Below are 10869 nucleotides of genomic sequence, written 5' to 3' on the forward strand. Positions count from 1 at the left end.
TTTTTTTTCTTCCTCCCCTCTCATCTAACACCATGACAGCGGTCTCTGCCGTCACAAGGGCAAAGTGGGGAGAGGAGCAATCTAGCATCCAGGGATATGAATTTCTGATCAGTGGCGGGTCAGCTGCTCCTACCGCAGGCTTACAGTAATCCCATTGGACAGCTGGCTCTGATGAAGACAGGGAGAGGGCCACACCACAATGGAGGTGGCTTACACTCGCGAGAATCTCGCTGTAATTTAAAGTCACGCATTTTGAGCACTCGCGTCGGGAAGACCAACAAGGAGCGATTTAACCGCTGGAACGATTATGTAGATTATGCTAACCCGCTCTACACACCCCTTTTTACACCGCTTCCATTGTTTATATTACCTCTCGGTCAAACGTGCGTGCCTGACACGCTGTTTAACAAACATTTTAATGCGCCCCCTCGGGCCCGCGCTGATTAATGAGCCTGGATTTGAGTCCATTCACTAGGAACACTGGCATTCATTCATGTATAATGTAGGGAAGAGATCCAGGTTGGGTGGGGAATAATGAATCTTTTTAATCAGTTTGGGTAAGTGTGTCGATGCATACATTTAGAAACGCAGGTTTTGAGAGGGTTTTAGGGTGGAAATCCTGCCTGCTCTGGGAAGAGGCCACAGATAGCCCTGGGACTCCATGAGCAAACACAAGCGCAACGAAGTTGACCAAGACTATCAGCGGCTGTTAGCCAGAGACAGACAGAGCACATTCTTATAAAGGTCATGAATGGGCTGTGTGGACACATGACCAAACCAACTTCGTAAATGTTATTGTACAGGATGACCCGTCCTGTGTGAGGTAAGGTGTGCCACAATCTGCCTTAGTGGACATAGAAGTCGGTCCCAAAACTGAATTACAGGTTTTCATTTAAACCTGTAAAAATGTCAAATGTTTAAAACAAAGAAATATTTTAATATTATTCATTACTTCTAGGTCACTAATCATGTAAGCAAATTTGACATTAGGCTCAACATGCTCTTTAGATCATCTCAAATCATGCTAGAGATCATTATTCACAGTTACATAAATGTATATGTATATCAAATAATGAATATATAATATAATAAGTATATAATATAATAAGTGATCTCAAACTTTTAGAACATGTGTTCTGTTCTCCTGTTGATTAACTTTTTAATTTATAAACGTGCAGGCGTGGAAAGTGGAAACTGTGTTGTAGTTTAGATTTTTAAACTTTGTAGGTAAGATTTGTAGGTAAGATTTTTTTTAGAAAGATATTAATACCTTTATTCTGCCAGGACACAAAGGACATTAATTTGATTAAAAGTGATCAAAAGATTTCAAATATTTCTATTCATCAAAAATATAATGGTTTCCACAAAAATATTAAGCAGCACAACTGTAACACTGAAAATAGTAATTTTTTTTTCTTGAGCCTCAAACTGTATTAGAAATAGAGCCAGACCGATATATCGGCAGACCAATATTATCGGCCGATATTATGCATTTTCCAAACTATCGGTTTCGGCAGTTATAATGGCCGATAAATGAATATTTCAAAAATAAAATAAAAACGGACGAAACACACTTGAACAATGTCATGAGTGTTGGAGTTGTATAGTTTGTCCACCAGAGGGCACTCTACACCGTTCCTGTTGGCAACACTCGTTGAGTTGGTCACGATACATACATTGCTTGAATAACAATTAAAAGAACATCCCCATCAGTTCTCTTAACTCAAACAAGCATGATACAATTTGTGACTAATCATCTCCAGTTTAAATAAATAAAATATCGGCCGATATATCGGAATATCGGATTTTAAAACCCAAAAATATTTGTATCGGTATCAGCCTTCAAAATCCTTTATCGGTCGGGCTCTAATTAGAAAGAATGATTTCTGATGACTTTTGTAACACTGAAGACTGGCATAATGATGCAGATAATTCAGCTTTGCATCACAGAAATAAATAAAATTTTAAAATATAGGCTACACATTGAAAACATCTATTTTAAAATCTATGTCACAATATTACTGTTTTTACTGTATTTATCGTCAAATAAATGCAGCATTGGTGAGCATAAAACTTCTCTCATTGACCCCAAACTAGAGTAGGGTATGTAATAACCTTATACAAACGCAAAAAAAAGTGGCAACAATGCAATTTTAAACTTTGCTTTTCACTCGAAACTGACAAAGTTGTGCAAAGGCTGCAAACAATAAAAAATTTGAATGCCTTTACAAAAAGTTAACTCTAATGGAGCACTATGGAACTGAAGCAAAACTATACCCATTCAAAAACAATTAAGCTTATCTGAAACTGTTATCAGCAGTGAATTAATATTCATTTATGAGAACTAAAATACACCCATCTACTCTAAGTCATGATGACACGGCGACAAAAGGCTGCTCCACAACAGAATATGCGCTGACCCACAGAGTAAAAACACAAAACATGACAGCATATTGTTCCACCATAACTAAAAACCAGAGTCTTTGCCATAAAACTGCTTTTGTGGGAATTTTAATGATGGGGAAGTCATCCACAGAGAATGAATAATGAATGAAGCATTTGATTTTGGACGCAGAGTCAGGGGTTCCTGCAGTATAAAGGATATTGTGGAGAGAGTGTGGCAGTTGAAAAGCATGAAAACCCAGGCGGGGGGAAGAGGGGGCAGCGGAATCAGCAGAGTTTGCTTGAGCGAATTAATTCACCTGAGTACTGTGAAGGCGAGAAGCTCGGAATATTAACAGGGCTCTTATTGTAATTGCATGATTACGGTGCACCCAGACACCAAACAAAACCATTATTTTGGTATTTTATACACACATATTTGATTAAAGCCAGGTGACATGTTTATATATCCATGCACTTTTGGACACTTTCGAGTTGATGGGACGAGATCGGAACAATGATGTCACTCCGACAGAGGGCAACGGCCGCCCAATCAGATGCTACGATCCCCCCTGCAGCTACTCCAAGCCTCTCCTCATAACCGGAGGAGCAGGTGATTTACAATATGGAAACGAATAGTTCTGGATCTTCATGATGCCTCTCGCAGAGGGGAACCAATTTTGAAGGAGGTTAAAGAAATGAGATTAAGGACCAGGCCCCATGCTGCACCGCCATAAGATTGGGCCCAGGGAGGCACATGCATTAGACTGATGAAAGTGAGGCCGCTGATCAGAGTTCTGAGATGAACACTTGTTCAAAGAAGGAAAAAAAAGAAAAAGAGAGGCTGATGGAAAAATAGAGACAGAGAGAGAGTGAGAGAGAGAGAGATGACAACATGTGGGGTAATGAAAGCGCATTGTGTCGTGCTAGATTGTATGGAGGCGACTAATCAGATCTCAGAGGGTAGAAGGGTGCTGGTGTCATTCGCCCGGGTTCTTCTCGCTATTGTCGTGATGGACCGGCCTTCACCACGAGGCCTTCGCTAGATGATGAGTGTCTCGCACATGAGGGGTTATGGGAAGTTCACGTGAACGAATGAAGTCCATTTCCGAGGTGTGCGATGAGAGAACAACACAACCGGTGTTTTCAATTTACAGCTTGGGCCAAAGAAACGTACATCTGCGGAAGAAAGACGAAGAAGAAAAAAAAGCCCAAAAAAATGCTTCCCGCGGAGGTGGCCGGCACATACAGTGAAGAATGTGGTGGGACTTCTCCAGAACGTGCCAAGATGAATTGTGGGATCGGGGTTGTGTTTTAAAAACATTAGTCAAATTACACGGCCAGGAACTTCCGTGCATATTGGGAGAATTTGGAGATCTTGCCCGAGATAGGAACTGCAAGCACCTCGGAACTCGAATTACCTCAGGCGTCCATGCAGCGAAGTCGAAAATAACCAGCATCACCTCATTATGCGTGGGTGGGCAGAATTATGACTGGTGGCAAATTAAGTTGTTACATCTGCGCCGTGTTGAAATATGGAGTGCAAATAGATGCGGTCAGGCAAAGTCGCAGAAGCGCTTGACTTTATCAGGAGACATGCTGGGCACCAATCTCTCTCTCTGCCAGGCAGGTCATTTACCTCCAGAGCACACTCGGCAGTATTGAAGCAGTCGGGACTATCTGTCCCAGACACATGCCTGACAGAACACCGTGCTGAATGCACAAATGCATTTAAAATGCAGCTAGCATTTTTTCCCCAGACACACGCATGCACGTGGTTTCTAAAGGGGTGAAATTCAGCATGCATCTGAATATTGTATTAGTCTGACTGTGTTGCAGATCAATTTCAATGAACAGAAAAACACCTGATGATGTGGAGAGCATAGTCTCAAGGATCTCAAGGTGTAAAGGAAAGTGGAGTGCTAAAGCAAATAATGTAATAAAAAAAAAACTTAACAAAATTTGTGGAGGCATAATGTCATGATGGCGATACAACAGTCCTGATCTTGAATCTCCCTGCAGAATACTCGACTTTTTCTATTTAGTCAAGAGAATTATTTTAACAAAACTGATTCACTTCTTATTTGAAAAAGCTTTTTCAGTCGTGTGGTCCAACTAACATGCGGAAACACGCAGAAAACAAAAAGAAAACAGGAAAGTACAAGTCATAAAGTCTATAATAGTCAAAAAGTTTAGTAACATATCAGATAATTTGACCTTTTCCTTAAAACTTGCCAAAAATGTATTAGCCTATATTTATGGGAATTACAACGTTACAGTACTAGGGTGTAACGATACCCTCATGTCACGATTCGATACTGAACTCAACTCACAATACAATATTATTGCGATACTTCAAGACATATAGTGAAAGGTATATAAAAAATGTGCTGTCGATTAAAATGCTAACTTTGATATTACATTGTGGGTTTAAATGAATAGGCTTGGACTTGGTGCTTGTAACCCAAGCATAATGGTGACACCAGAATACAAATATTCATGATTCTGAAGCTGAAAATACAGAATCATTTTAGAATTTTATTTACATATATTTAAAATAATGTTGGACACTTTTTACTGGTCAAGTTACAGAAGTCATGTGGCATTATCAGAATATTTCCCCATTGCATTATTATACATTATAATTAACATTTATAGTAATTTAATGTAGTACTGACACTAAAACTCTGAAAACTTAAATTTTTTCCTCACACAGTAATTTTTATTTGGGGGAACTATCCACAATACATATTTTCACTATCCACGATACGCATTGTTGCATTTTTGTATTGCAATATATTGTGGCATGATATATTGTTACACCCCTATACACTACCATTAAAAATTTGAGGGGTTTTTTTTATTAATAATTGTAGGATGCATTAAATTGGTTAAAAGGGAAAGTAAAGACTTTAAAAAAAATCTATATTTCAAATAAATTCTGTTTTTTAAATAAATGAAAGAATTCTGAAATATGATTTGCACAAAAATATTAAGCAGTGCAACTGTAATCAACATTGATAACTAGGGATGCAAGATATTATTGGCACGACATCGGAATCAGCCGATGAATTCTTACAATATCTGCAGATATGAAAGAATTATGCCGATATGATAACGTGCCAGCAAGTGCGCAAGGAGTGCTAGCCATAAGATGACGTCACCAGTGTGGTCATTATTTAAGTAAATTTTTGCTTATGTGGTTATTATAGTTTGTGAATGCGAGCACAGAGGAACGCGTCCGTCGTACGATACCCATAAACTCTCTCACAGTCACTCACAGCAACAGCAGCCTCCTTCAGGCCCTAGTGCCAGGCCAGAACAATGTTATATTTATTTAATGGAGGCGCTGTAATAAATTTAAAATAGAATACACAAATAAGTTACTTCCATTTCTGAATAAATAAAGCGGTAATTGATGTCATAAATGACAAACATGACAATTTTATCATAAATTAATAAAATCTATATAAAATGATCAAATGGATGATGAAAATAGCTTGAATCTATGCAAGGATCTCTAAAATTATAGTATAATTTGTATCTGAAGCTAAAGACAGCATCAACTGAAGACATGCCTCCCACACTTCATGTGTTGACGACTCCATTTTTCATCTACAAATGTTAAATCCAAATTAAACTGCATTTGTTTGGGAGGGGGAAATGTGACTGACTTTATTTTTGTCACTTTTTCAGAGCTTTTAAAACTCTTGTCATTAAAAATAAGAGTATTTTAAAAAATTAAGAACTTTCTTAACATTTATCTATCTTAACAAGTAACATTTTGGTGAGGAGATATCTGAAAACAGAATGGAAAAAAAAAATGATTTTGGTCAAAACTAACTAAAAAATGAAAAATAACCTAATTCATTTATAATTCTTGTACAGGAGAGAAGGTGTTTCCAAAAAAAGGGGGGAAAATGTAAATCAGTGTTGGCCAAAATGAGTTGAAACGAAAATGACAAAAATCTAATATCGTGCATCCTTATAACAACAAAAAAAAGTTTCTTGAACACCAAATCAGAATTTGAGAATGATTTCTGAAGAAGACTGGCTGCTAAAAATTCATTCTTTTTCCATTACAGAAATAAATTACACTTGAAAAAAAACATATTCAAATAGAAAAGTTATTTTAGAATTATAATTATGTTTCAGAAAATTACTGTTTTACTGGATTTTAATCAAACAAATGAAGCAAAGTGTTCAAACAAAACCTTAAAACCAAAACTTTTTACAATACATAATTCAAGGTAAAAAGGAAGCATTACTTTGTAATTGAGGGTTTCACCAAGACATTAAACTGAAACTTTTCTTGGAAATGACATAAAACCTTTTTAAAACCATGTGTGAAACCAACAAGAATAAAAAGAGTGCATTTCTGCATAATGGTCAGTGACATAAGGGTCAACTATAAATCAAACAAACAAAACATAGGCTAACTGCTAAGTGCAGTAACCACATGAGTTAATGATACTATAAAGGCATAGAAAAGGACACATACGAGTTAGACCACGTCTCAGTTTGTTCCGGGAATCTCCTTAATCGCCAAATAAATAATGAAGGGTGTATTATTCCGCATGGATAATGCTATTTCCTTGTCAAATGTTGTCTATCAGAGATGTAATGAGAGCTGCATTATTCCAGCAGGGTGGAAGCTAATGAACTTAAATTCATTTACTATGACTATTCAAGGGAGAGAGAAAGAAAAAATGCAAGGCTATAATTTCAAGGTGTGCGCGGAACGATCGGCTATCCGTTTCCCTTATTTCCAGAAGACACCTGTGGAGCGGTTTGCCTCGATGCCCCGCAGAGAGCAACACATCAGTCTAGTCGGCAGGGAGTCGTCATCATTTTCTTTTTGATTAACGATTCCACAACTAAATATGATAGAATACGATGGTAAGTACATTATTTAAAAAATAAATAACTCACAAAACTTTGGCTGCGTTTGAGTGTTGTCACTTAACAGACAAGCATCAAGGAGAGAGTTTATTTTTTAGTGTCAATTATAGGAGTAAGTTCCAGATAACAATGGCCACAGTTCCATGCATTACAATGAAGAAGAAAAAGATAAACTAATTATTTGACTTATAAATTAAGCTTTGCTCCTACAGAGAAAGCCATTGTGCCTGTGTAATTAATTTCTTATACTATTTGTGTGTACATTTCATAATTATTCAAATTTCCAAAAGGGCTGAAACGCTTCCTTCGGTGGAGAGAGTGATTTTCTACACTTGACTTCCTGTTATAATCAAGGTCTTTCTAACCTGATAACTGAAGGTTACGCCTCGGTGAATAATTCAGTAAGGCACGAAAAACTCTGGCAGCATGGAGAGCACTAATCTTATATAGTCACAGTAAAGGATATTAGGGAACAATTGGCAAAAGTGACACATCTAATAGAGAAAGATTACTCTGCGCTACATCAATTTGATTTGAATTGAATACATTTCACGAGCATTTTCAACTGTGCCGCACGGACAAAATGTAAGAATGCAAGGTGTCACAGGAGGCCAGGAACAGTCGGCTATTCTCAGACTAAAGCCCGCATTTATGATGAGAGAAACTAGCATTTCAACCCTTTTTAAATGGCTTCACCACTTCCCTTTTCCAAAGCAAAACTGCGGTTTAATCAGGGGAGACACGCAGACGATGAAAAAGGGTGGGAATGATTCAAGATGTGAATGCGTTCCTTGAATGTTGGGAGCCACAGGGTTTCTACACCTTCGCCTATAGCCTACATGCTTTTCAGAAAAAAAAATCAGTTGATCTAGAGGGGAATTATGGGTAAAATGTGCAGCTGAAAAATGATGGGGCGCAATCTTTACCCTTAATCTCTCATTGAGTGGCAAGCCGGTCCCCAGCCTGACAGACACCATTAATTTTAAACTGTACTTACATTACCAAGTGTATGTGTGTGGTGGGTTTTTTTTTCTCTCTCCTTTGCCTGAACCTTGATCCTGAAAACGGTGCGATGTCAGCGTAGCCTGAATTCAAGCCCACCGCAGCTAATAGACCACCATTCATTCAATCATTCATTCATTTTAAATGGAGAGCAAGAGTTAATCAAAAATATTCCCTGATTGTGCACATAAAGAACACATTATCAACAGATGCTTTTTAAAATAACCCAGCATGGAACACTTAAGCTAAGGGTCTTCACGGCAGCTGCAATTCTGATCCGCGTTTGCATACGTTATAAAATAAAAGATCAAGTGAGATTTGTGGAGATTCTTACTAGAAATTCCTCACAATGAGAACCATGACTACAGCTGCTATATTTACAATGCGCCTCTAGCGACACCTAGTGGCCAATTTTTGTCATTGGAATTCATGGGAATTGGTAGATGCCAGTCTATGGTAGATGCCAATAAGCAAAACCAACCATGTTTTCAAGTTGTACCGTTCCTTTTTTAATTGTCATATGCAATGTCTAGCCAAAATGACTACTTTATAAATCAATTAAAAGTATTACTAGAAAAATACAAACAAATACAGAATGATTCTAATATATCTAAGTAGCCTACGTACGATGAATAAATAAAAGTAAAACTGGAACCACAGACTCCCACAGGATTCATTTTCCCCCCAAAAACTGAATAATTGGGATAGTAGCTGCAAAATACTAGTATTTGTAAATATTAAATAGATTCATGGGGTTGCTGTAGAAAACATATATTTTTTAAATGCTTTATTTAGCTAAACATTCAGTTTACAATGTAAACAACATAATAATAACAAACAACATAATGGCACAAAACAGAAGTTAGGCAATGATAAACAGGAACGGGAAAATAAAAAATAAAATAAAATAAATGTAGAAAACATATCAGTTCAGAGTCAGACATGTTTACTGACGTAGAAGGTCTAACTTGGATTCAAAATATACTAAAACAGTAACAGGCTAGCTCACCTTCACGGACTTCCCACAGTAAAGTTGAAGAAAGCTTCATTTGTGATGATCCCATCTTCTCATTACAACATTTATCCGACTATCTTTTAGTTTGTATATCAAAAACGTATCAAATGCTAGTCAAGTAACTTAACGTTAACAGTTATGCCTCAGCTTCAGCCTCCACTTCCGGCGTGAAATTGACTGGGATATGCCAGCGCAGATAATAAGAACAAAACATATTTAATTTTTCATCAACTTTAAATTTTTATATTATGCGTTTACCATTTAAAAAAATAAAAATAAAAATGAATTGCTTTAACAAATATTTGGCCAGAGAGGCGCCTGATGCCCCTCTGAGGCCCCGCCCATAACTAACACCTGAGCAGCCAGAGGTCACCGTTTTGTTTTCTTTTTTTAAATAATTAACTGAAATTTCAGGAGGACCCACTATCCTACATCATTTTTTCTAATATTTAAAATAAAGTAGGCCTAATTAGGCTACAAAAATGGAAGAAAAAAACCCCACAAAATATGAAAATGAATCATGTCAAAACTGAAAAATATAGCCTACATTAATCCCACCCCAAATCTAAATTTCCCTCATAACAGATTAAAACAGTTTAAAAAAAAAAAAAAGAAAGAAAGAAAGAAGCCAACACAGGGGTTTAAGTGCAGCACTGGAAGAAGCTGTCTGGAAGTGTCATTATGCAAACAAATGGTAGTTCTACACAAGAAAAGGGAGGAAAATTCCTCCTATTCAGCTTGTCGGCAATGTGGATTACAATCACTTTGAGTATCCTCGCTGTCATGAATGTCAAGGTGTAGTGTGTGAGAGTTTCCTTCACCACAAAGGTGAAGAACAGATATGCTTATTCCATCCACTCCACATTGCTCAGAGGAGGCTTACCGAGGCTTAATACCACACCGTCACACAAAGCTGAGCGCCTCAGATGAGATGTGTGCCTTGAATACCAAGATAATGTTTTGTATACAAATAAGTGCATTCAGCCTTGTGCGCTTGTTCATTAAGGATCACTGGATGCTCAGCTTTCTCCCGTCAAGCTTGCCGTTTAACCCCACGCAAGCAGCCACTCTATTATGGAGTTGATTGGAGGGTTCGCATTGTTTATCTTAGCTTGCTCGGTCTCCATTTCCACTTCCTCCAAGCTCTCCCGCAGTATAATAGACAGCTACTATTGACGGCATCATCTGCCCCCGGGCCTTGTGCACTTACACCTAGTGATATCAGATTGCTTTCTGGAAAACCATCCAAACAGGGCGCACTCCAAAACTTATTACGGCTTCCCATGAATGCGGAGGTATTGACAACACGGACTTCACCTGCACCAAACGCTGTTGTTTAGGTGTAGAAAACTGACTGATTTGATGTGTTTTCGAAAGAGCATTCGTTTCTTGCTCTTTCTCTGTCTGTCTCTCTTTCTGAGGCAATGAGGTGACAGAGATTCATGACATGTCAGAGAGGGCACCGTTTCACCTGGCTCAGATGAGATGTTGATCTCAGCTTCATCGTTTTGTTATAATTGTATAGGTTCCATGTACTGTATAGCTCACTGTGGCTTTTTACTCACACA

General features: G+C 37.8%; 1 long non-coding RNA gene across 1 annotated transcript in view; it reads right to left on the bottom strand.

The window, feature by feature from the left end:
* LOC148969607 (uncharacterized) overlaps positions 1 to 10784 on the bottom strand; it is a 100514-nt gene extending 89730 nt beyond the window's left edge. Inside the window, exon 1 of the long non-coding RNA XR_016149330.1 lies at positions 9296 to 10784. This is a non-coding gene — a long non-coding RNA (uncharacterized LOC148969607). The remainder of the gene's footprint in view (positions 1 to 9295) is intronic.
* Positions 10785 to 10869: the final 85 nt, after the last annotated feature.

This window comes from Pimephales promelas, chromosome 22 (genome assembly GCF_988280905.1).
Source record: "Pimephales promelas chromosome 22, fPimPro1.hap1.1, whole genome shotgun sequence".
NCBI classification, from domain to species: Eukaryota; Metazoa; Chordata; class Actinopteri; order Cypriniformes; family Leuciscidae; genus Pimephales; species Pimephales promelas.